This window comes from Aegilops tauschii, chromosome 2 (assembly GCF_002575655.3).
Source record: "Aegilops tauschii subsp. strangulata cultivar AL8/78 chromosome 2, Aet v6.0, whole genome shotgun sequence".
Classification (NCBI taxonomy): Eukaryota; Viridiplantae; Streptophyta; class Magnoliopsida; order Poales; family Poaceae; genus Aegilops; species Aegilops tauschii.
In genome coordinates, this window is record NC_053036.3 from 375,493,058 (window position 1) to 375,520,733 (window position 27,676).

A 27,676-nucleotide genomic window follows, 5' to 3' on the forward strand; every position below is an offset into this window, starting at 1 on the left:
TAACTCTTTTGAGGTGGCGCACACGAGTCCACATATTCACCATATCAATACACCACTATGGACCCGCTCCCGTCTCCCTACGAGAACGCCATCCATAGCACTCACGCTTATCTTGCGCATTTTAGAGTATCCACTTTCACTTGTCTATGAACTGTACAGGCAACCCAGAAGTCCTTTACCGCGGACACGGCTATTCGAATATATCATTTATAACCCTGCAGGGGTGTACTTCTTCACACATGTTTCCACCACTTAGCGTCTGCACACGACATGTGCTCGGCAGACTTCAAGCGAAAGCCGACGTGGGTGCAGACCACGACCTGGCTAACCACACAAGTCTCTGGTCCAGGTTTATCGCCTATTCGGGTTCCATCCGCGAGGAGATCCGGCCGGGGTTCCGCTCACATCCCCAAACGATGTGTGCAGGGTTCCCGAGACACCAAACGGGCGACTCGGTACACCAGGCCACGGTGTATCTACCGCATCATAGCCCACCCCTAGGGTCAGCGCTACGCACGGCCTCCAACACATATCCTACAAACACCAGAAACTAGTTGCAACTCCTAGACAGAGGACAAGGGCGGTTAATAAGTCGAGCGGGGTCATATTTCAGGGCCCAACGTGTGGTAGTAGCTGTTCATGGATCACAAACACAGAACTCGGTTCCTGAGGACGGCTTCAATGAACCAACCCACCGTGTACTCCTACACGGCCTCTCACCGCTACCTTTAGCAAATCGTGTTCACACACTGTGACGCCCCCGATTTGACCGTACACTAATCATGCACGCAAATGTGTACGATCAAGATCAGGGACTCACGGGAAGATATTACAACACAACTCTACAACATAAATAAGTCATACAAGCATCATAATACAAGCCAGGGGCCTCGAGGGCTCGAATACAAGTGCTCGATCACAGACGAGTCAGCGGAAGCAACAATATCTGAGTACAGACATAAGCTAAACAAGTTTGCCTTAAGAAGGCTAGCACAAACTGGGATACAGATCGAACGAGGCGCAGGCCTCCTGCCTGGGATCCTCCTAACTACTCCTGGTCGTCGTCAGCGGGCTGCACGTAGTAGTAGGCACCTCCAGTGTCGTAGGTGTCGTCGTCGACGGTGGCGTCTGGCTCCTGGACTCCAACATCTGGTTGCGACAACCAGATAGAAAGGAAAGGGGGAAAAGAGGGAGAGAAGCAACCGTGAGTACTCATCCAAAGTACTCGCAAGCAAGGAGCTACACTACATATGCATGGGTATATGTGTAAAGGGGCATATCAGTGGACTGAACTGTAGAATGCTAGAATAAGAGGGGGGATAGCTAGTCCTGCCGAAGACTACGCTTCTGGCCATCTCCATCTTGCAGCATGTAGAAGAGAGTAGATTGAAGTCCTCCAAGTAGCATCGCATAGCATAATCCTACCCGGCGATCCCCTCCTCGTCGCCCTGTTAGAGAGCGATCACCGGGTTGTATCTGGCACTTGGAAGGGTGTATTTTATTCAGTATCCAGTTCTAGTTGTCATGAGGTCAAGGTACAACTCCGGGTCGTCCTTTTACCGAGGGACACGGCTATTCGAATAGATAAACTTCCCTGCAGGGGTGCACCACATAACCCAACACGCTTGATCCCATTCGGCCGGACACACTTTCCTGGGTCATGCCCGACCTCGTAAGATCAACGCATCGCAGCCCCACCTAGGCTCAACCGAGAGGTCAACACGCCGGTCTAAACCTATGCGCGCAGGGGTCTGGGCCCATCGCCCTATGCACTCCTGCACGTTGCGAGGGCGGCCGGAAGCAGACCTAGCCTAGTGGCGTTCCAGTCCAATCCGGCACGCGCCGCTCCGTCGCTGACGTCAAAAAGAGCTTTGGCTGATACCACGACGCGGGGATACCCATAACTACTCCCGCGTAGATGGCTAGTGCGTATAGACCAAATGGCCAGACTCAGATCAAATACCAAGATCTCGTTAAGCGTGTTAAGTATCCGCGAACGCCGACCAGGGCCAGGCCCACCTCTCACCTAGGCGGTCTCAACCTGCCCTGTCGCTCCGCCACAAAGAGCCACTTGCGGGTACTCCTACGAGCCGACCCGACTTTAGTCATCACATTTGTCATGTATATAGTATATAAGTATATACCCATGATCACCGCCCAGGTGATCACGGCCCGATAGTATAGCACAGCAGACGGACAAGAATGTAGGGCCACTGATGGGAAACTAGCATCCTATACTAAGCATGTAGAATTGCAGGTAAAGGTAACAACAGTAGTAGCAAGGATAGGCTATGCCTCAGGATAGGATATCGGAAAGCAGTAACATGCTACACTACTCTAATGCAAGCAGTATAGAGAAGAATAGGCGATATCTGGTGATCAAGGGGGGGCTTGCTTGGTTGCTCTGGCAAGTAGGAGGGGTCGTCAACTCCGTAGTCGAACTGGGCAGCAGCAGTGTCGGTCTCGTAGTCTACCGGAGAGAAGAGGGGGGAAGAAACAGTAAATACAATGCAAACATAAGCATGACGATGCGTGACATGACAATGAGCGGTGCTAGGTGTGTCCTAACGCGACAGTAGGTGGTACCGGCGAAGGGGGGGAACACCCGGGAAAGTATTCCCGATGTTTTGCGTTTCGGACAGACGGACCGGAGGGGGAAAGTTGCGAGTTCGATAGGTTAGGGAGGTGTGGTGGATGAACGGACTGCATATCCGGATTCGTCTCGTCGTTCTGAGCAACTTTCATGTTGAAAATATTTTAATCCGAGTTACGGATTAAAAGATATGATTTTCTAAAGATTTTATTAATTTCTGGAATTTAATTAATTATTTAACTTAATTCGAAAATGGATTTATGACGTCAGCATGATGTCATGCTGACGTCAGCAGTCAACGTTGACCGTTGCCCTGGTCAACCTGACAGGTGGGTCCCACCTGTCAGGGGCTGTTACCTAATTAACTACTGTTTAGTTAATTAATTATCTAATTAGATTAATTTAAACATGATTAATTAACTTAATTAATTTAGTTAATTAATTGATTAATTAATTAAATTTATTTTTATCATTTATTTTATTATTAATTTTTTTTATATTTTTTTCTTTTCGTTCTATGGGCTGGGCCCCATATGTCATAGGGCCACGGGGTTCGGGCCCAGGGGGCAGTGGCTCAGGGGGGCGAGGCCCACCTGGCAGTGGTCCAGAGGGGGCGAGGCCCACCTGGCAGTGGCCCAGGGGGCACTGCGGGTTTGGTCCCCGGGTGCGGGCGCACCCGAGCGAACGCTCGCCCGCAGGGCGGGACGAGGACGCCGGGGCACCTATGGCGGGGCTCGCCGGCGCGGCCATCTCCGGCGACGGCTGGCGGAGGCGAGGGGTGGCGCCGGTGCGATCGGAGTGGCGCGGAGGGGCAGGCGCGGTTGCGCGGCCACGGGACAGAGGGAGAGACGGGGGAGGGCGAGGCCATGGGCGAGCCACTCGGGCACGGCCCTGACGCTCTGGCCGCGGCGGTAGCGGACGGGCGTGGTGTGGGCGCGGGCACGGCGAGCAGGGGCCCGAGGCGACGGCGGGGGTTAGCGCGACGAGCGGGCCAGGCGGGGCGTGGCCGACGCGGGCGCGCGGTCGGGGCGCACGCGGGCGATGGCCGTGCGGGCGCGCGTGGATGCGGTCGGGGCGTGACCAGGGCGAGCCCAGGCGCGGCCAATGGCACGGCGCCGGCGAGGCGCGTTGGCGCGGGGCGACGGGTGCGGCCAGACGGAACAGTGCGCGCGTGCGGGCGCCGGTGAGCGAGGCCCTGGCCGAAGTGGCCGGAGCAAGGGAGGAGGAGGGGATGCCGGAGCCTCACCACGGGGCGGTGGGGTCTAGGCAGCGGGGCTCGTGGAGGGGGGGTCGGGGACGACGGCGCCGGAGGGGAAGCAGTCCGTCGAGGACGAGACGAGGTCGAGGCGACGTCGATCCAGGCGGCGGGGTCGTCGGGCGAGCGGGGGACTCCAGGGAGGAGGCGGCGCGGTGGCTCCGGCGAGGTGGCCGTGGCGGTGGGGACGAGTCGGGGCGTCGCGGTCGTTGCCCCGATCCAGATGGGATCGGGGGGTGGGGGAGCGAGTGAGTGGGGAGGTGGGGGTTGTCGGTGGTGGCTAGGGTTGCGGGGGGGGGGCGAGGGGATAAGGAGTGGAGTGGGGGCCGGCCTGGGCCGGCCTGGTTGGCCCGAAGGCCAGCTGGGCCGCGGTCCAGCAGGGGGGGTTTCTTCCTCCTTTTTTTTCTCTGTTGCATTTTCTTTTCTTTTTATTTATTTTCTTTTCTGTTTTACATCATTTTAAATTAGTTAGGCATTTTCTAAAAATATGTTTTCTCCACAATCATTATCAGTGCAATATCTGGCACCTACCGAACATTTTTGTTTAAATTTTTGAAAACTTTTATTATTGACATTAATTTGAATTTAAATTTGAAACGGTTTTGAATTAACCCGAGATTAATTACAGTGACAGAGGTGACGTGCCATCATTAACGTGAGATTACTGTAGCATGATTATCCGGGCGTTACACACACTTAGCTCACACACAGTAGGACATGTTCATCACCATTCCAATTCATCCCTAATGAATCAGACCTGATTCAACTCTAAGCAGTAGCAGACATGACAAACAAGCATGAATGAGTAGGCACATCAGGGCTCAAACAACTCCTACTCATGCTAGTGGGTTTCATCTATTTACTGTGGCAATGACAGGTCATGCAGAGGAAAAGGGGTTCAACTACCGCAGCATATAACAGATGACTCGTTGTTGTCCTAATGCAGTAAAAGGGAGCAGAAGAGAGAGAGTGGGATTGTATCGGAATGAACAAGGAGGTTTTCCTTGCCTGGCACTTTTGAAGATAATATAGCTCTTCATCGGTGTCATCGAACTCATCGTCGGAACACGTCTATCGAGAGGGAACAACCACCGGCAACAGAGAATGAGCACAATCAATGCAATGAGACAAAATGATGCATGAATATGACATGGCAATATGCTGTGATTTGAGCTAATGCAGCTAGCGATCATTTAAATGGAGTTGGTTTGAACACTAAATTCAAATTCAAACTCGACATAAGGCATTTCAAATGCCATTTAATCAAATTGTCATATACTGCAACCTTAAGTTGTTTAAACATGCATGACAATGCCATAAGCAGATTCCTCATATATTTCTGATAATTTTTCATATATAATTTATTACATTCTGAGCTACGGTTGAATTTCTATGATTTTTAGAAGTTTAGGACATTTTCTGAAAATAAATAAATCGTTTAGATTTATTTATAATCCAGAAAAGACTTTATGACATCAGGGTGACCTCGTCACTACGTCAGCAGGTCAACTGACCTGGTCCAGTTCAAACCTGACCTGTCGAGCCCACTGGTCAGTGACAGAGGCACTAATCCCGCGTTGACCCGTGCTTTGACTCGATGCGGGGCTCACTGTGGGCGGTTAGCTGGCAGTGATTACCACCAATAGCTGCCACGTCGGCGCGGCCGGGGATTAGCCGTCGGCGACCTCACAGAGCGGCGGAGGCGCTCGGGATTCGCCGTCCGGCGTCCTCTCGACCCGAGGTTTGGCTCTACGGGCTGCTGGGCGTGCGCCGCATCCAGGGAAACACACGAGAGGGGGCGGGGTGGTCGGAGTCGACGGCACCGACGAGCAGAGCGGTGCCAAGGTTCGGATGTCGACGGATTTGACGCCGCAGGGCACGGAAGGAGCAACATACGGTCGCTACGGCCCCGTGGTGACGCGCTGAGCGCGGTGATGCGCTCGGTTTCGAGCTCAGGTGGAAGTGGCCTCGGCAGCGAGGAGCTCAGGCGGTGGCGCGTGCGGGCGAGCGCGGTGTGGCGGCTATGGCGTGCAGCAGAGGAAACGGGGAGGGGGAGAAGGAGCAGAAGCTCATGGCGAGTGCAGAGGGCGTCGAAACGGGCTCGGGGAAGGATTGGAGTTGGCAGGGCGGCGAAGTCGATCTCGCCGTCGGGAGGTCAAAGACGAGCCCGGTGAGGACGTTCGGGGGCTTCTGGCGGGGCGTGGCTCGGTGAGGGGGTCGAGGACGAAGTGGCGGAGCTTCTGGGCTGCTCGGGAGGACGAGGGAGAGGCGTTGGCCGCGGTGGTGCTCGTCGGCGGCGGCGGGAGCGCTCGGACTGCGCGCGAGGGAGAGAGACAGGGGAGGTGAGGACGAGGGAGAGGTCGAGGGGGTCGAGGGGGAGTGCGTGGCGTTCACAGCCGCGTCGGAGAAGTGGCGGGAAGCAGGAGGTGGCCTCGCGCGTGGACGCGCGCGGAGAGCACGCGCCTTCGTCCTCCTGGTAGGGGAGGAAGACGACAGGGGAGGCCAGTGGGTTGGGCCTGCCAGCGGCTGGGCCAAGTGGGCGCCAGGTAAGCCACAGGTAACCTCTCTCTCTCCTTTTATTTATGTTTTCTATTTTCTATCTTTGTTTTTTTGGATTTAGTAAAATACTAAACCACTTTATAAAATCCTGAAATAAATTGTGGGCACATACTGGATTATTCCCAACAGCCCTCAATTATTTCAGAATTATTAGAGCATTTAAAATAATTATAGAATTTAAATGCCCCAATTCAAATACAATATGAGTTAATTCAAAAATCAAGAATGTCCTAGAAATATGTTCATCATTTTTGGCAGAGGTTTTCACCTTAATCAAAAATCATGAACTTTTCTGGAGGGAATTTTGGTTCATTGAAAAGATTTGAATTTGAACCTAGTTGAATTTCATCATGTGCTAGGGTTTGAACATCCCCAATTCAAATTCATTTAAACTCAAACATGATGCATGGATGCAAATGCAACTAATTACAAGCAATACTCTAGGGCTGTGACAACTCACCCCCACTAAACAAGAATCTCGTCCCGAGATTCAAGACGTGAGGTAAGAAGGAAGGGGGTCACAAAACTATCACAATCTTCTCGATCCAACTGCCCTTCCCGAGGATGTTGATTCATTGCATCATCTTGATCTGGACGTCTTGCTTTGAGAACTTCATCCAACACGACAAAGAGAAGGAAGGGAAACCCTAAAGAGTCGATCTTCTCGAAGATCGAGCAACTCACGATCAACTCACTAAATGAGACATAGAAACATCTCTTGAGCTGAGATACAATACACACATCATGGGCAATGGAAAGAAGCAGATGACAAGGTTCTGCTAGGTAGGAAAAATTCCACGCCGAAGAGGATGGTGCATGATTTCAAGATAGCGATGAAATAATTGCCATGATTTCATAATGGGGCACCTTAGGGGAGGTGACTCGTAGAATTATTCCCTTAAGTGACAAAAAGAATTACTTTTGATCCGTAGATCATTGAAACTCTTCATACCAGCCTGAGGCAATTCACAATGGATCGTTTGAAGGAGTTCTAAAGAATGACATACTTGGGCTAAGGTGGACGATGAGGACTACCTTGTTGAAGACAACGTAATGGATGATTTCCTTATCATCGGAGATGGATGGGACCCATGGTAAGTCCACTTTTGAAGATGATCCTGGACAACAATTACTGGGGTGCAAGCTGGGAACAAAATGCAAATGCTGGGAATGATCCTGGTAAGTGGGGAAAAACTCAACAGTCGAGAGTGTTTCCAACGTTTGAATGGTTATAGAATCATCGAGAAAACTGAGAGCACAAGGATCCCTAAGGAACAACTTCTAGAATAAGTCACACGAAATCCTCATGGAAAGATGGTCAAAGATACTACAACGACAGATCTTCCGGCTAGGTGTGTCAGCCAGAACAACAACCTTGTCGGGACCTACATCATAGATCCTGGAAAAGTTCCAACCATCATATCTGCCTGAGATTCAGATCTGGTTGGTAACAGGATATTTCAGACAGCATGTCTGGAAAAGAAAGTTTGCAACACAAACCGACGAGATGACGTTGCGAGATTCTCGGGAAATGAACTACGATAGCAAGCTCCAAAATATGAGCTGGTTCTGCTACATACATGCGAACACGCTGTCCAAGACAAGCATGACCATGTAATAGTCTTACAAGAAAACACTACCGAGTTCTAGTTGGGGACCATCAACAAGGATATCGAAGTCCTTGCATAAGGCATGCTCTTAAGAAGGAACTTCTTCTCCTTGAACAAGTCAATTAGTGGCTTGGTGTGCTAGGAACACATATGGAGTGGAGGTAATTAATCTAGCAAACCACAGAATACTTCGCACGAATGCATGATTGACTTGGGATGATTCCAAAGGAAGCAAAAACAAGCTCCCTCGAATTCACGGCGGCAACTTGCATCGATTGCACATGAACTTAGAGGAAGTTACTACTTTCATCCAAACATATACTTCATGAACGGGGCATGAAGAAAATGCTTACACAAGTTTCCAACACTAGCTGGATGTTCAGCACGAATCATGGAGGAGACAAAATGCTGCTGATGGGCTCAACAGCAACTCATCGGAATTTCCATATCACTGGACTTCCACCATTATGTGAACAATGTGTTAGTATTGGTCAGACCAAAAGATGTAATGGTGTATGCTTGAGGAATCAACCACGAGCAAGACAACGTTACGAATATCGTTGGTTCTAACTTGATTTGACAATGGCCCACACTCAAATCAAGGTTTGGGCAAGACGATAGGTTCAACAACTGATCTCGAGGACCAGTCGATGAAGAAATCATCTTTCTACAACAAACACACAAACACAAGATATCCCTTTGGAAATGAACTAAGTTAGACAAGCTCTTATCTTCCAACTCTCCAAGTTGTTGTTGTTTAGTTTGACCAACTAGCTCAGGGGTATCCAACACCGATTCTTGGAGAAGGGTTGGTTACAAGAAACCAACTTGATCACGAGCTCAACATAACAGTCAGGGGACAACCTAGTGATACTTCCAAGAAGATAATCAGAAAATCACGAACCATCGATATGTTATTAAGCTCGAGAACAATCTTGCTTTCGAGGCAAGATGACATGATCAAATAAGCAAGGATTGACAAAATCCTAACTCATTGATCGAAGAGTGCACCAGAAATAAGGACTAGGTCGCACGATAAATCTTAGGATGATGATTCAATATCCAACATGCTAAGAGTGAGAGTATTGTCCATTAACTACCAAGAAACGGGGTTGCTAGGAGTATTGATTTTCGCACATCATAGTACACTTGTCGGCATTCCGATTACAATAACATGGGGACCGAGGAATGAATAATGATGGCGAAAGTATCACTGCGTCAAGAATTCATAAGAGGTGGTGCAATTCTCATGACATTCTTGACATAAGAAGGTAATATTTCAGGGTAGAACAAAATCAAAAGCTGGATTGGCATTTTGATCTGCGGAATACAACTACTTTGACTAGTCCAAGAAATGGATGAGGTGCTGGAGTTTGTTTCTCCTAGTCATTCCGGAATAAAATGGCTTGTCGGACCACAAGAATAATAGGCATCGATAACACGAATGCACGACTACTCCTGACTACAAATTGATAGTCGGAGGTCAGAAAACAACTAATGAGGGACAACTCAAAGAACATATGATTTTCCGAGTTATGGATGCATGGATTAGCATGCCGTGGATGCATGGATTAGCATGTCGAAGGAGTTCAACATATTTCTTCCGGATAACCCATGTAGAAAGGTTGAACTGGCAGAGTCACAATATAGAATGGAGAACTCATCGAGAGCACTCCTGTTGTGATCCTTTGATCCAACAAACTTCTGCCATAAGTGGTTCATAGTATTTGGAAGAAGGAAATACCACGGACCTCGAGGACTAATGCAAAGGTTACTAATAACCTAAAGGAACGAGCAAACACTATCAACATGAAGTAAGTAGGGTGAATCTCGGGTTCAAGAACCCAGAAATAGAATACCTACTACTAAGCAGCATCACGGGATGCTTTCGAGAATGGTGGCCAGAATCATCACATCAGAAACACTAATCATGGCTAGATTACTAGGTGCTCCTTAAGACACCTAGGGTCATAATAATAGCTCCAACATATATGTCGAGGCAATAGAGTACCTCAACGCACTAGGTAGTGTGGTTAATCTGGCCCAAAGGAACACCGGGAACATGGAGGAATGATTTGCAAGTGCATCATACTAATTAGAAACCTGGGATGACTCGGACAGCATAACGGCTGTAATTGCTCAAAAAGATTTGAGACATCCTACAAAAATGGTGGCATTACCACTCAACATCACAATATCAAGGTTCCGAGATCAACTGTCAACACACAGAAATAGTAGGAACTGAACTAAGAATTGAATCCATCAATCCTATAAGTCTATGGATTAGTAACATGTCATCCTGATAGATAGATGAGAAGGCCTAGTTCTTAATCCCTATAGAAGAGAAGAGGATGACTCAGATCAGAAGGACATAAGGTATAAGGAGTAAAAAAAGAGCCTTACGTTCCCTCCCACAATCAATTCCCTTATATAACTAAAGCATTTCTAGACTCAACTTCGACCAGTTTGGCTTGGTAATCCTACAGGCAGTCAGGCTCTGATACCAAAGCTGTCAGGACCCCGATCCTAAGTCACACCGGTCTAGCATGTAACACATCAGATCACTTTGCGGCCTCACGCACGGTATTCCCACGGGTGCCACCTTACCTGGCCCGGGACCGTTTGCGCCTTTTGGATCACGTATATGATAGTGTCGCTAGCATCCATATGAAAAAGAACCCGGGCCGACATGACTAGTCATGAACCCAAAGTGGCACTAACTTACGGGGACAGGCATACATGACCCAGCCTCGAACGTGTCGGTCATCAGCGTGTGAATCCGAGCTGTAACAACTGGGCTAACAGGACTCCGGGAACCCGGGCTGTAGCAGGCTAGCAGGACTCCGGAAGTCACCGTGTGACATTTCCCTGAAGGGACAGACACAGGAACGAAGTGGGACACATGCCGGCCAGTCTAGGGGCTCCGGAGCAGTAGTAACTGGGCTAGCAGGACTCTGGTAAACCGGGCTGTAGCAGACTACCATGGCTCAGTGGAAGCACCAGACTACATTTCCCCATAAGAGAGGCTACCAAGGATAGACAACTAGGTTGTCGGATCCCACACATACCAAGCATTTCAATCATACACACAATATGCTCGATATGTGTAAATACAACATGGCATCACAGCAAAACTCTACGACTCAAAGTATTTATTCAATAGGCTCCGAGGAGCGAGATATTACAAACATGGGTCTCATGACCCAACATTCAGAGCATACAAGTCAAAGCACAAGCGGAAGCTTAACATGTCTGAGTACAGACATCTACAAATGAAAAAGGCTGAGAAGCCTGACTATCTACCAGATCCTGCCGAGGGCACAAGATCGTAGCTGAGGTATCAAGCTAAATGTCGAAGTCCACGCAGAACTACTAGCGAGACTGAAGTCTCTCATCAAAAACATAAATTAAGCAAACGTGAGTACAAATGTACCCAGCAAGACTTACATCAGAACTAGCTACATATGCATCGGTATCAACAAAGGGGTGGTGGAGTTTGACCGCAGCAAGCCAGCTTTGACTCAGTGGCTATCCTGAACTATGTCTGCAAATAACTCTTTTGTGGTGGCGCACACGAGTCCACATATTCACCATATCAATACACCACTATGGATCCGCTCCCGTCTCCCTACGAGAACGCCATCCATAGCACTCACGCTTATCTTGCACATTTTAGAGTATCCACTTTCACTTGTCTATGAACTGTACAGGCAACCCAGAAGTCCTTTACCGCGGACATGACTATTCGAATAGATCATTTATAACCCTGCAGGGGTGTACTTCTTCACACATGTTTCCACCACTTAGCGTCTGCACACGACATGTGCTCGGCAGACTTCAAGCGAAAGCCGACGTGGGTGTAGACCACGACCTGACTAACCACACAAGTCTCTAGTCCAGGTTTATCGCCTATTCGGGTTCCATCCGCGAGGACATCCGGCCGGGGTTTCGCTCACAGCCCCAAACGATATGTGCAGGGTTCCCGAGACACCAAACGGGCGACTCGGTACACCGGGCCACGGTGTATCTACCGCATCATAGCCCACCCCTAGGGTCAGCGCTACGCACGACCTCCAACACATATCCTACAAACACCAGAAACTAGTTGCAACTCCTGGACAGAGGACAAGGGCGGTTAATAAGTCGAGCGGGGTCATATTTCAAGGCCCAACGTGTGGTAGTAGCTGTTCATGGATCACAAACACAGAACTCGGTTCTTGAGGACGGCTTGAATGAGACAACCCACCATGTACTCCTACATGGCCTCTCACCGCTACCTTTAGCAAATCGTGTTCACACACTTAGCTCACACACAGTAGGACATGTTCATCACCATTCCAATTCATCCCCGATGAATCAGACCTGACTCAACTCTAAGCAGTAGCAGGCATGACAAACAAGCATGAATGAGTAGGCACATCAGGGCTCAAACAACTCCTACTCATGCTAGTGGGTTTCATCTATTTACTGTGGCAATGAGAGGTCATGCAGAGGAAAAGGGGTTCAACTACCGCAGCATATAACAGATGACTCGTTGTTGTCCTAATGCAGTAAAAGGGAGCAGAAAGAGAGAGAGAGAGAGTGGGATTGTATCAGAATGAACAAGGAGGTTTTGCTTGCCTGGCACTTCTGAAGATAATATAGCTCTTCACCGGTGTCATCGAACTCATCGTCGGAACACGTCTATCGAGAGGGAACAACCACCGGCAACAGAGAAAGAGCACAATCAATGCAATGCGACAAAATGATCCATGAATATGACATGGCAATATGCTGTGATTTGACCTAATGCAGCTAGTAATGATTTAAATGGAGTTGGTTTGAACACTAAATTCAAATTCAAACTCCACATAAGGCATTTCAAATGCCATTTAATCAAATTGTCGTATACAACAACCTTAAGTTGTTTAAACATGCATGACAATGCCATAAACAGATTCCTCATATTTTTCCGATAATTTTTCATATATAATTTATTACATTCTGAGCTATGGTTGAATTTCTATGATTTTTAGAAGTTTAGGACATTTTCTGAAAATAAATAAATCGTTTAGATTTATTTAAAATCCAGAGAAGACTTTATGACGTCAGGGTGACCTCATCACTACGTCAGCAGGTCAACTGACCTGGTCCAGGTCAAACCTGACCTATCGGGCCCACTGGTCAGTGACAGAGGCGCTAATCCCGCGTTGACCCATGCTTTGACTCGATGCGGGGCCCATTGTGGGTTGTTAGCTGGCAGTGATTAGCACTAATCACTGCCACGTCGGCGCGGCCTGGGATTAGCCGCCGGCGACCTCACAGAGCGGCGGAGGCGCTCGGGATTCGCCGTCCGGCGTCCTCTCGACCCACGGTTTGGCTCTACGGGCTGCTGGGCGTGCGCCGCATCCAGGGAAACACACAAGAGGGGGCGGGGTGGTCGGAGTCGACGGCACCGACGAGCAGAGCGGCGCCGGGGTTCGGACGTCGACGAATTCGATGCCACAGGGAACGGAAGGAGCAACATATGGTCGCTACGGCCCCGTGGTGACGCGCTGAGCGCGGTGATGCGCTCGGTTTCGAGCTCAGGTGGAAGTGGCCTCGGCAGCGAGGAGCTCAGGCAGCGGCGCGTGCGCGCGAGCGCGGTGTGGCAGCTACGGCGTGCAGCAGAGCAAACGGGGAGGGGGAGAAGGAGCAGGAGCTCACGGCGAGTGCAGAGGGCGTCGAAACGGGCTCAGGGAAGGATTGGAGTTGGCGGGGCGGTGAAGTCGATCTCGCCGTCGGGAGGTTGAAGACGAGCCCGGTGAGGACGTTCGGGGGCTTCTGGCAGGGCGTGGCTCGGTCGGGGGGTCGAGCACGAAGTGGCTGAGCTTCTGGGCTGCTCGGGAGGACGAGGAAGAGGCGTTGGCCGCGGTGGTGCTCGTCGGCGGCGGCGGCAGCGCTCGGACCGCGCGAGGGAGAGAGACAAGGGAGGTGAGGACGAGGGAGAGGTCGAGGGGGTCCAGGGGGAGTGCGTGGCGTTCACAGCCGCGTCGGGGAAGCGGCGGGAAGCAGGAGGTGGCCTCACGCGTGGACGCGCACGGAGAGCACGCGCCTTCGTCCTCCTGGCAGGGGAGGAAGACGACAGGGGAGGCCAGTGGGTTGGGCCTGCCAGCGCTGGGCCAAGTGGGCGCCAGGTAAGCCACATGTAACCTCTCTCTCTCCTTTTATTTATTTTTTTCTATTTTCTGTCTTTGTTTTTTTGGATTTAGTAAAATACTAAACCACTTTATAAAATCCTGAAATAAATTGTGGGCACATACTAGATTATTCCCAACAGCCCTCAATTATTTGAGAATTATTAGAGCATTTAAAATAATTATAGAATTTAAATTCCCCAATTCAAATACAACATGAGTTAATTCAAAAATCAAGAATGTCCTAGAAATATGTTCATCATTTTTGGCAGAGGTTTTCACCTTAATAAAAAATCATGAACTTTTCTGGAGGGCATTTTGGTTCATTGAAAAGATTTGAATTTGAACCTAGTTGAATTTCATCATGTGCTAGGGTTTGAACATCCCCAATTCAAATTCATTTAAACTCAAACATGATGCATGGATGCAAATGCAACTAATTACAAGCAATACTCTAGGGCTGTGACAATTCCGTAGGCTTCGCAAAGGACCAAGGCCACAAGTCGCTTTGTCGAGCGTTCCAGAAGGAGAAGAGCACCACAACTTAGTGGCATGACAAGTGTTTCCTAACGCCACTCCAACTGTGAACGTCTCTGAGTCTGAAGCCAAAGCTGCTGAAGACATTCCGGTTGCATCAGCCGATGATCAAGAAGAACACCATCAAGAAGAAGAGTGTGCTGCCACACCCCTACCAACCAAGAAGCTGTTCTCGAGGAGAACGTGTCTATGTCCGACCCTCCAGCTACTCAAGTGGAGGTTAACAATACTGAGGCGGCCACTGTGGGAGTCCAGGATTAGGGGGTCCTCGGATAGCCGGACTATATCCTTTGGACGGACTGTTGGACTATGAAGATACAAGATTGAAGACTTCGTCCCGTGTCCGGATGGGACTCTCCTTTGCGTGGAAGGCAAGCTTGGCAATTCGGACATGTAGATCTCCTCCCTTGTAACCGACTCTGTGTAACCCTAGCCCCCTCCGGTGTCTATATAAACCCGAGGGTTCAGTCCGTAGGACAACAACAATCATAATCATAGGCTAGCTTCTAGGGTTTAGCCTCTACGATCTCGTGGTAGATCAACTCTTGTAATACTCATATCATCAAGATCAATCAAGCAGGATGTAGGGTATTACCTCCATCGAGAGGGCCCGAACCTGGGTAAGCATTGTGTCCCCCGCCTCCTATTACCATCCGCCTTAGACGCACAGTTCGGGACCCCCTACCCGAGATCCGCCGGTTTTGACACCGTCATTGGTGCTTTCATTGAGAGTTCCACTGTGTCGTCATCATAAGGCTTGATGGCTCGTCTCGTTGTCAAGGAAAACATCACCTCCGGGGGAGCCCTGGCTGTAGGCCAAACTCTTCTAGGCGGCTTCGTCATGACCGCCCGTTCGGCCGTTGCGCCGATGATGACTTCTCGGGTCATCAAAAACGGCCTCCACGTCGGCTCGGGACTCACCGAGCAGATGGACCCAATGGAGCTCTCTTCCTTGAACGAGCTCTTGGATCGCATCGCCGCCTTGGGAGTCGCTACGGACTATGATCGGATCGGGCTTAAACCCGACCAAAGGGAGATTAACTCTCCGCCGGTCACCCATCAGATAGCGGTGGTGGAGGAGCAACGCAGCGATTCTTCCTCTATCTTGAGGACAAACTATGTCCGGATTCCCGAGCTCTTCGAGCCAGATACCCCTCTATGGGAGGACATGGCCCAAGCTTTGAACCTAGAATCAGACAGCGGGCCAGACCTATTGGGCAACATCCCGGAGCCCGAACTGCCAAGCTCGGAAACTCCTCCGTCCCTGGGTCTCAGATCGGGTCAGGGTTCGGACCTAAATCTACCCACCCGCCCAGATACAAGTGATCTTTCCCACATTAGACAAGAGCCCCAAGAGACAGTACATCACTATTGGGCCAGATTCCTCCTTGTAATGAGCAAGGTTAAGGACTGTCGCGAGGAAGACGCAATTTCATTCTTTTGCAAAAATTGCACGGACAAGGGAATCCTCAACGCCATAAGTCGCCGTGACATAGCACACTTCGCTGACTTGGCAGCCATAGTACAGAAGTACTGTGCGATGGAAAGCGCCTGGAAAACCCAAACAAAATTCTGGGATCCCCCGGCTCTCACTAAACCCCCCGTCCGAACTAAAAGGGTGTACTATCGTAAGTCACCTGATCCAATTACAAAGAAACAAAAGCCCACTACAGGGCATGGAACCGTATTGGAGGGATGGCTCAATGGGCCATGCAAAATTCACAGTACAGCGGATACCATGCCAACACATAGCCTTAGAGCATGTTGGGTACTCCGGCAGGTGGCCAAGAGTGGCGAGGATATCCTTACCGACAATGCAACAGAGCACCATCCCGTGGAAAATAACAATACGGTATTGACAGTCTTCAAGACCTTCACCTCAAATAACAGGCGTAAGCGAGCACTCCGCAGCCTTGCCGAAGTCTGCCGCATGGCAGCAATAAATCCATGGAGCGATACGGCTATAACCTTCAATGCCAATGACGAACCTAAATTCCGAACAGCCCGAGCACCAGCCGCCTTGGTCCTTAGTCCAATTGTGGACGGCTTCCGGCTTACTAAAGTGCTCATGGACGGTGGCAGCGGATTAAACCTCATCTATGAGGAGACTCTTCGAAAAATGGAAATAGACAAGAGACGCATTGAGCAAAGCAGCACGGCCTTCAGAGGAATCATCCCTAGTCGGGAGGCACGATGTGCAGGAAAAATAACACTAGATGTGGTATTCGGCACGCCGGAGAATTATAGATCCGAAGAAATCACATTCCAAGTGGCCCCATTCAGTAGCGGATACCACGCCCTTCTAGGGCGGGAGGCATTCACGATCTTTCAAGCTATACCCCATTACGGGCACATGAAGCTCAAAATGCCCGGGCCCAATGGAATCATCACTCTAGCTAGTGATCTGGACATAGCACTCCGCGCCGAAAACAAAACCGCCACACTAGCCCTCGAGGCGTTATCCGAAACCCTTGCGGCCAAAGAACTAACTGCGTTGCGCTCCACAGTAGACAGGGACGACGTGATACTCGACAAAAGACCCACGTCCACCTCTTTTAAACCAGCGGACGAAATAGTCAAATTCCAGGTCCACCCAACGGACCCTACAAAAACAACATCCATCGGGGCACAGCTGGACCCCACAACAAATGCCCACTACAACAAGAACCCCCTATACCAACGTATGTCTAGCACCGATATAACAGGATGTGTTGTTTTACACGGGAAAAAAGGTATGATGCCTTGTTTCCCACTTTCCCCAATTTAGCGCTAACCTCCCCGTGCCCACACCTCCACCTCTTGCGCACGAAGCGTTTTCCTGTTCCCCCGTCGTTTTGGCCTTCAGCCTAAGCGAGAGATGCACCTACAACAGCTAGGGTTCCAACCACCACCGTCCTTGGCCCTCGACCGCCTCCCCTGTTCCCTCAGTATGTTCAAGAGCCTCCGCCAAGCCCTCCTCCCTCACCACTCTCTCCGCGCGTCGGGGACGCACTCGACGTCGTCGCGCCTCCTCCTCGCGTTGGGAAACGCGTCGCCGCCGTCGTTTCATCCGCATGGCCGGCGATGCAGACGCCGGCGTTGTTCATCCACAATCCACACAGCCAGGAACGACGCAAGCACTGACGCCCCCGTCTTCCTCACACTGCAGTAGTTCAGCCGGTCCTATTCTGCCTCCCCGCATCTGTACTTGTATTATGTAAAAGTAATATTCCCCGTTGTCCTCGCCCATCCTTGTTTTTCCTTGCCGGTCGCATCTTACAAGTTACAACACCAATGGACTGCATGCTTGTTGATGATTTTCCCTGCCTGCGTAGCTGCACATGCTGATTTCAAACCTACTAAGATTTCCTATTTTACGTGCATCACTGAAGGGAACCGTTTAACTGACACATAAGTTTCTTGTTGAAATAAATGCAGGATTCTTCTACCCAAACGTCGAACAAGAGATGATTTCTGCAGAGAGACAACAAGTTCAGAACCTTTATGGTATTTTGCTTAGTGTGTCCCCTGCTCTCTCTCTCTCTCATTACGTAAATATTGTGCTCATGTTTTTGTGTATCATGCATGTTGTTAAGGAAATTACCATAATTTCGTGGTCAACCAAAAAGGCATCTAATCTTCATCCCTTGATCTCCCAGCTAGAGTTGGGGTAACCAATTCTTAGTTTTTAATTCATGATGGTTCTAATTCACTTACATTCAAGCCTCATAATGCTACTTTTAAGCCTCATAACAATCAGTAAAGTGTAAGACAAAAACCATGTAGAAAAGCAAGTTCAACAACCTTTTTCACCAAGCTTATACCTGAATGGGCTGATGCATGTAGATATGATATGTAATTTTAGTAAGACGGGAACATGAAGATTGATGTTTCAAGTGATGATAATGCATAGGGACTGGAGGCGTGGTTTGAGGTGGCAGTTAACCGTGCAATTTTCATGAAGAATGATTGCGTACATTTTTACTCAATACTCGTTTCTTGTGATGCATTAGGTTTTAGTTTTCTTGCTGCTATGTGTGTGGATCAATCCTTACTCTTTTTTCATGCTGCTTGTGGTATGAGTCCTTATCTCTGCTTGGGGTGACGCTGCAAGATCGGACGGAAACCAGACTTCTTATGGTAGGCTCAGTCTCGTATGTTCTTTTACCCTGCAGCTAATCAATTATTCTGTGATGTCCTCTCTTGTATTCTAATTATGGCATGCTCTTGTTTATACTAATTAGATCAAGCACTCCTTCAAGGTCAAGTCAGGGGCTCAGGGTAGACAGTTCATAGTTTTCTTGCTGTTTCGTCTTTCTGTTTGTTAGTTCATTATGCACGTCTTCTTTCTATGCATGTGTTGATAACTCCAGTTGTTCCAATCTGATGATGCTTTTTCTCGTGTTGTTGCTTCTGCAGGTTCTGAGAATTTTACATGGATCAGGAAATTCTAATGTTTGACTTTGTAGTACTCAGGTAACAATGACGTTTTGTGTAATGTAGATTATTTAAAGATTTTTGATTTGATGGCACTGAGATTCTCCTAACACACCATAGCAAGCATGACTAATAAATCGTCCCAAGAATGGGTAGTACGGGAGTGATGTGCCCCAAAGCTAATTAGTGCAGAGACCATTGGAGAATAGAAATATTGAATTATGTATAGTTGGTATAACTGGTCACCTAGAATACTTATCACTTAGTCGGTTGCTGGGCTCATCTCACTATTACTATTAATATAATTTTGGATAATTTTTGGTAGTAAATACAAGCTGATGGTTGTTCACAATGAATAGCCACATACGATTGGTCAAAGGTACTTGGTGTTTTAATAAGGAGTTTTTTTATCTGAACGAGCCATGGGTATTCAGAACATGTGCATGACAATGAAGAGAGAAATAGAATGTCCTCGGTTTACAAAGTAAGGGTGAAGACCCGGAGTCTCTGTGTTTGTACTTCATAGCATGGCAATGACCCTTTCGCTAGTGCATATTTTGTTATTTCTTTACAGAGCGATGCTACTGATGTTGCAAGTATCTGCACTTTCCACTTCTGCATTTTGGTCTTTTTTATAAAAAATAGACTGGAACATATAACTATATAATAATAGTTCATATAGTTTTGAATTGATGCGAGATGCAAAAAAATCAGTACATGGATATAGGGCATAATCATGTTATTTAATAATTGTTGTAGATGTTTTTATAATTAGATTATTAATTATCCCACCTCTGTGTACAAATCTATGTCTTGGTAAAAAAACATTTTTACAGTGCTGCTTTAAATTTTACTTCTCTATTAATCTAATTTACTTTACTGTAATCGCTTGCCTCATATTGTTATTTTGTAGATTACCAAGATAAATTGAGGATGCATGACTCATATTTTGATTGCAAGGCCAAGAAGATTTTGATTCCGAGGCAAATAGTTAGGCTACAAGTCAATTAGAATGTAACTTTTAGTATCAATGTTTCAAACATTATAGTTGATGGCAAGGTCAATAATTGGCCTACTACTAGATAGTTTCACCTCTTGTAATCTTTGGACCATGTTCTTTGTAATGCCACATATTTGATTTAATATATGAGACTGGATTGTTTATTATATTGCGGCTCCTATGCACTATTGGTGTTGAACTAATAATTTTGGATGCAATATATGAAAATCATTAATTGTTCATGCTATCTAGCAAAACTTCTAGAATCCTGTTGTGTAGGGTCACCACCAACACATATGTAGTGTTGTTGGGCCCTAGCCTTATATGTTGCTATCTAACAACGCTTCTACATGTTGTTTACCAACGCACGTATATACGTTGTTGTAGATCCTTCCAACGCCACCAACGGCAACGCATACTAATTCGTTGGTGTAGACCTTAGCAACACATATATGGACATACGACAACGCATTGATGCGTTGTTAAAGGGGGGTTCCTGTTGTAGTGGCCACATTGCGGGAGTTCTTGCGCGAAAATTGGGACATATTCGCCTGGCATCCTTCAGATATGCCAGGAATCCCACGCAGGCTGGCCGAGCACAGCCTTAACATTCTAAAGGGGTTTAAGCCGGTCAAGCAGACTCTCCGGCGTTTCTCCGAGCCTAAGCGACAAGCCATGGGAGAAGAGCTAGCCAAGTTACTTGAGGCCGGATTCATCAGAGAAATAAAACATCCGGACTGGCTAGCAAACCTGGTGATGGTACCAAAGAAGGACAAATCCTGACGCCTATGTGTCGATTTCAAGGACCTTAACAAGGCTTGCCCCAAGGATCCCTTCCCCCTCCCCCGCATGGACCAAATTATCGACGCTACCGCAGGACACGATTCGTTGTGTTTCCTCGACGCATACTCCAGATACCATCAAATTAAGATGGCGGAGTCCGATCAAGCCGCAACGGCATTTATCACCCCATACGGCCCATTCTGTTTTAACACCATGCCTTTCGGGCTCAAAAACGCCGGTGCAACCTATCAACGCATGATTCAGACATGCTTTGAAACACAGATCGGCAAAACAGTGGAGGCATACGTAGACGATGTGGTCATTAAAACCAGACACATTGAATCCTTAATAGACGACTTGAGGCTCACGTTCGACAATCTCCGAACATACGACATCAAGCTCAATCCGGAAAAATGCGTCTTTGGCGTGCCCGCCGGAAAGCTCTTAGGCTTCATCCTCTCCAATAGAGGAATTGAAGCAAATCCGGCTAAAATCCGAGCTCTATCACAGTTGGCTATCCCAACAGACCTCAAGAAAATCCAGAAACTAACTGGATGCGTGGCTGCCTTAAGCCGCTTTATCTCCCGATTAGGAGAAAAGGCACTACCTCTTTATCGCCTTCTTCGACGCACCGAACACTTCGAGTGGACGGATGCGGCCACGGCCGAATTGGAGGAAATAAAAGCTGTTTTGGCCACCAACCCAATCTTGGCCGCGCCAAATGTCGGCGAACCAATGCAGTTATATATAGCGGCAACACACCAAGTTGTAAGCGCAGTGCTCGTCGTCGAACGAGAGACGGACGGACATTAGTTCCCGCTTCAAAAGCCGGTATACTATGTATCCACTGTCCTCACTCCATGCAAATCACGGTACCCACATTATCAAAAGATAGCATACGCGGTCTTCATGGCATCCCGGAAACTACGACACTACTTTCAAGAGTGTTCAATTACGGTGGCCTCTGAAGTATCACTCAACGACATAATAAACAACCGCGATGCCACGGGCCGGATTTCTAAATGGGCTATTGAGCTCCTCCCGTTCGACATAATATACAAACTACGGCGACCCATTAAGTCACAAGTACTGGCAGATTTCGTCGCCGAATGGACAGAAGCCGAACTCCCTAAAGAGTACGGCGCGTACTCCAATTGGATCATGCACTTTGACGGCTCTAAAATGCTGGCTGGTCTGGGGGCTGGTGTCGTCTTGACATCCCCCACCGGGGATACAGTCCAATACGTACTACAAATACTATACACAGACTCCAACAACGCAACAGAATATGAGGCCCTGTTACATGGTCTCCGGATGGCAGTCTCCATGCACTACAAAAAAAGACACATCCGTGACATTTTGGGCCGAACGAATTTTTTTCTGTCATACATATGACACTTCTATGACGATAATTGTGACAAAACCCGGTATCATCATAGATGTGGTGGGCCCCTACTTCTATGACAAAAAATTATGACAGAAAATGGGCTTTTCGTCCTAGGCAGGCCGGAGACGCAGCTGCATGACATTCTTTGGGCCGTCCATGACGGAAAAAACCGTGGTAGAAGCGAGGGCGAGGAAAATTTCGGGGAGTTCCCGGTTACGGTGGGAGGTCAGGGGCCGAGCGATGCGCGTTTCTCTCATACACGTACGTGCGTGTGTGCGAGGCGTTGGCTCTAACTGAACCCGAGCAAGGCGTTGGGCTCTAACTGAACCCGAGCGATTGCACTGCAGGCTACGCATTACTGAACCCGAGCGATCGATCGCTGGCTATTAACTGAACCCGATCGAGCGATACCTTCGCTACTGCTGCTAACTGAAGCCGGTCGATGCTGCCTCTGGATGAACAGTGAGCGTTGCTGGGGGGGTTTGGATGAACAGTTCCCGGTGGGGGTGGATGAACAGGACCCCGTGGTGTTGCCTCTGGATGAACAGGACCCCGATCGATCGAGCCGGTTGGGGCTGGATGAACAGGACCCCGTGGAGGGCAGGATGAACAGGACCACCCCGTGGAGGGCAGAATGAACAGTAGACGGTGGAGGGCTGGATGAACAGTAGCCCGTGGAGGGGTGGTTGAACAGGAGCCCGTGGAGAGGGCTGGTTGAACAGTAGCCGGTGGAGTAGCGCGTGGTGGAGGCTGGATGAACAGGAGCCCGTGGATGAACAGTCGCAGGTGGAGGCTACAGGAGGTCGACGGTGGATGAACATTAACCCGTGGAGGCTGGAGGGGGTCGACGGTGGAGATGAACAGTATCCCGTGGAGTCCCGTTTTGCGGTACGCCACACCCCTCCCGATGAACAGGACCCCCGTTTCGACCGTAGCGCTCCAACACAAGTCCGTTTCCTCCGTTTTGCGGTACGCCACACCTCTCCCGATCAACAGGACCCCCGTTTCGACCGTAGGATGTCCGTTTCCTTCGTTTTGCGGTACGCCAGATCCCTCCCGATGAACAGGATCCCGTTTCAAATGTGGCCGGTCGAACACAAGGCTGTTTCCTCCGTTCTGCGGTACGCCAGGCCTCGTTTCCATCGGTTGTTCCGTCCAAGCCCTCCTGATGAACACGACGATGCCTTCCGTTCCGACCCAGCCGGTTGGCTCCCCATGAACACGGCGACGATGCTGTTTCTTTGTTCCGACCCAGCCATGTACACGAGCCCTGGCCGTACGTATGCGCGAGTAGGCGTTCGAGACCCTGCCCGTATGTACGTACGTGGCCGTATTTTCTTTCTTGCACACTGGCCGCTGTACGTACGTGTACATGCTACGTGCGTGCCTCTACTACGACACGTGCGCGCCTCTACATCCACCAGTATATATGTACGTACACGTTCGCGACCAGAATGACAACGCTACGTACGCTTCGACCAGGTGGGTCTCGACTGTCAGGCACTTCCTTGCCTGCGAAGATGTAGCTGGTGGGTCCCAGCAGTCAGGGGGGCGAATCGTTTTTTTTTTGCCCGGACGCACTTCCTTGCGTGTGAAGATGTAGCTGGTGGGTCCCAGCAGTCAGGGGGAAACGTTTTTTTCGCGAAATACAGTGGCCCGTCCGGTGGGTCCCAGCTGTCAGGTGGAGGAATCATTATTTTCCGCGTAATAAGGAGGCACTTCCTTGCTGCGGCCGTGGACCCAGCTGCCAGCCTCTCCACGTACAGTCCACGTCCGATGGAAGTCGTTCCTTGACCACGTTGACCACGCCGCGCTGAGAGCACCAGGGCGGTGGACGACGGCGAGGCCTAGGAAGGGGACGACGGGGAGCCGGGGAAGACGCGGCAGTGGAAGCCCGCGCGGAGAGGAGTACGAGGGTTCACTGGTTCGGCTGCGGTGTGAGGTTACCGTCGCCGCAGGGCCTGGCCAGCGGTGGGAATAGTAGGGGCGGTGAGGCCTCCGCGGCAGCACAGCCGGCCACGGGAGGCAGGAGCATGCGGCACGACCGGCACTGCTTTGGGCGGCTGGAGCAAGAAGACCAGAGGTTGAAGAAGCACTACGGCCGTTGGATGGACATCGTACGGTCACTGGAGCTAGAATCGTTCATATTGACTAAAGTTGACAAAGGCCCCCGTCCCAGTCAACTTAGTAGGCCCACAAGTCAGCCTCCCACCATGGTGGGTCCCAGCTAGCAGGGGGAGTATTCATTTTTTTTGTGCGTAATAAGGAGGCACTTCCTTGCATGCGAAGATATAGCTGGTGGGTCCGAGCTGTCAGCGGTGGTAACTTTTTTCGTGAAATACAGAGGCCCTTTCGGTGGGTCCCTGATGTCAGGTGGAGGAATCATTATTTTGCGCGTAATAAGGAGGCATTTCGTTGCGTGCGGCCGTGGACCCAGCTGTCGGCCTCTCCACGTACAGTCCACTTCAAATGCATGTCGGTCGTTGACTACATTGACCAGGCCGCGCCGAGAGCACCAGGGCGGTGGACGATGGCGAGGCCTAGGAAGGGAACGACACGGAGGCAGGGAAGACTCGGCAGTTGTTTCCCACGCGGAGGGGAGTACGACTGTACGAGGGTTTACTGGTTCGTCTGCCGTCGCCGGAGAATAATAGCAGGTGTGGGTGAGTAGAGGGATGGCTAGGCCAGCGATGGGAGTACGGTGGGGCGGTGAGGCCTGCGCGGCAGCAGAGCCGACCGCGGGGAGGAGGGAGCAGGCAGTCCCGCCGGCGCTTGTTTGAGCGGCTGGAGCAGGAAGAGCAGAGATTGAAGAAGCACGACGGCCGTTGGATGGCCATCCAACAGTCACTCCTTGTGCGTCAACCTTTTTTTTAGGAAAGCCTCAAATCTGTGGAAAACAGCATACAACTCATCTGCCATTATTTCTAATAATTTACAGCCCATTTGCTAATTATTAAGGTTTTTTTGGAGCCCATATTCTTTTTGTTAGCATTAGAGCCCATATTGTGGCCACGGTTAAAAAATTATACGAAATTTTGCATATTTCGGTGCGGTCCGAACTGTTTTTAATCCCGAAATTTCGAATCACATTCAAACTGATTTCAAAAAGAAATGTATATCAATATAAATCCAACAAGTTCTCCACGCATAAAAATTAATGTAATTTAAAATCTCGAAATGAAAAAAAAGATTTTTGAAACTAATTGCTGGTTTGATGTGTTTTAAAAATGTACAGCCCATTTCTCATTACTGATGGGCCATTTTCTCGGCCAGCCAAATGAAAGCTCTCCTCGTCTTGAAAGATTTGCAGTCCAACAGGCCTGACAAAGCGACTTACTTGGCAAATCACAAAAAAACTGGGCTGTGGCCGTGGACCCAGTTGTCAGCCTCTCCATGTATAGTACTCTTTCGATGGAAGTCGTTCCTTGACCACGTTGACCACGCCGCGCGAAGAGCACCACGGCGGTGGACGACGGCGAGGCCTAGGAAGGGGACGACGGGGAGCCGGGGAAGACGCGGCAGTGGAAGCCCGCGCGGAGAGGAGTACGAGGGTTCACTGATTCGGCTGCGGTGTGAGGCTCCCGTCGCCGCAGGGCCTGGCCAGCGGTGGGAATAGTAGGGGGCGGTGAGGCCTCCGCGACAGCACAACCGGCCACGGGAGGCAGGAGCATGCGGCACGACCGGCGCTGCTTTGGGCGGCTGGAGCAAGAAGACCAGAGGTTGAAGAAGCACTACGGCCGTTGGATGGACATCGTACGGTCACTGGAGCTAGAATCGTTCAGATTGACTAAAGTTGACAAAGGCCCCCGTCCCAGTCAACTTAGTAGGCCCACAACTCAGCCTCCCACCATGGTGGGTCCCAGCTAGCAGGGGGAGTATTCATGTTTTTTGTGCGTAATAAGGAGGCACTTCCAGTGGGTCCGAGCTGACAGCGGGGGGAACGTTTATTTCGCGAAATACGCTGGCCCGTCCGATGGGTCCCAGCAGTCAGGGGGGAAACGTTTTTTTCGCGAAATAAGGTGGCCCGTCCGGTGGGTCCCTGCTGTCAGGTGGTGGAATAATTATTTTGCGCGTAATAAGGAGGCACTTCCTTGCGGCCGTCTGGACCCAGCTGTCAGCCTCTCCACGTACAGTACTCTTCTGATGGAAGTCGGTCGTTGACCACGTTGACCGTGCCGCGCTGAGAGCACCAGGGCGGTGGTCTGGACGACGGCGAGGCCTAGGAAGGGGACGATGCGGAGCCGGGGAAGATGCAGCAGTGGAAGCCCGCGCGGAGAGGAGTACGAGGGTTCACTGGTTCGGCTGCGGTGTGAGGCTGCCATCGCCGCAGAATAACAGGGGGTGTGGGTGAGTAGAGGGGTGGCCTGGCCAGCGGTGGGAGTAGTACGGGGCGGTGAGGCCTCCGCGGCCTCACAGCCGGCCACGGGAGGCAGGAGCACGCGACACGACCGGCGCTGCTTTGGGCGGCTGGAGCAAGAAGACCAGAGGTTGAAGAAGCACTACGGCCGTTGGATGGACATCGTACGATCACTGCAACTAGAATCGTTTATATTGACTAAGTTGACAAAGCCCTTGGTACGCGTCAACTTAGTAGGCCCACAGCTCGGATTTGGCAGAGAACATATAGCCCATTTGCGATTTGTAAGAATGTACATCCCATTTATTTATTCTAATGGAATTTACTACAGCCCATTTACAGTTTGTTAAAGTACAGCCCAACTTCTAGCTAGGACAATGATTAATAATTTCAAACAACCGCTGAAAACAGAATTCAAAAAAAATTCCCACATTTGGTTGGGATTCGAAATATTTTTATCCGAAATTTCTAGTCAGGTTAAATATAATTTCAAATAAAGTTGTATTACGTTAAAATCCAACGAAATATTGCGCGCGCAACAAGTAATGAAATTAAAATTTTCAAATTCCAAAAATAATATATTTTTCAAACTAATTACGTGTTTGGTGCATAGTAACTGTCCAGTTATTATAATTACATCCCATTTATTATTTCTTAAAGTCCATTTTCTTGTTAAGCCTAATGCATAGCTCCTAGGAAAGTTTGCAGCCCAGCGGGGCGGAGAATAACAAGTTGACCCGGATATTGTGTACAACTGTCGGCCCAGTTGCATTGCTGATGTTGAAAAAAAGGCCTGTGTAGTACAGTACAACCTAACATGGTTACTCAGCCCACATTCAGCGACGCCGGAAAGGCCCAAACAAGGCTTCTGTACAACCTTTTGAAGTCACTGAGCTGAATTAATAACTTAAGAAAAAAGTTAGATTACAGTGGAACCTAATTAAAAGTTGTCACGAGCAAATAAATAATTCAACGGGTTCCACTTGTGTGTGTGCGCGAGCGTGTGTGTGTGTGTGCGTGTGTG

The 27,676-nt window shown here is 49.6% G+C and overlaps 1 long non-coding RNA gene across 3 annotated transcripts; it reads left to right on the forward strand.

Moving 5' to 3' along the window:
- The first annotated feature begins 17,503 nt into the window (after positions 1-17,503).
- Positions 17,504-20,292, forward strand: LOC109744435 (uncharacterized). Of its 3 annotated transcripts, none has more exons than XR_002228288.4 (3): positions 17,511-17,868; positions 18,127-19,164; positions 20,039-20,292. It is a non-coding gene; the product is annotated as an uncharacterized lncRNA (long non-coding RNA). The 3 variants fall into 3 exon arrangements; XR_005768320.2 differs by having other exon boundaries at positions 17,520-17,911; XR_006670166.2 differs by having other exon boundaries at positions 17,504-19,164.
- Positions 20,293-27,676: the final 7,384 nt, after the last annotated feature.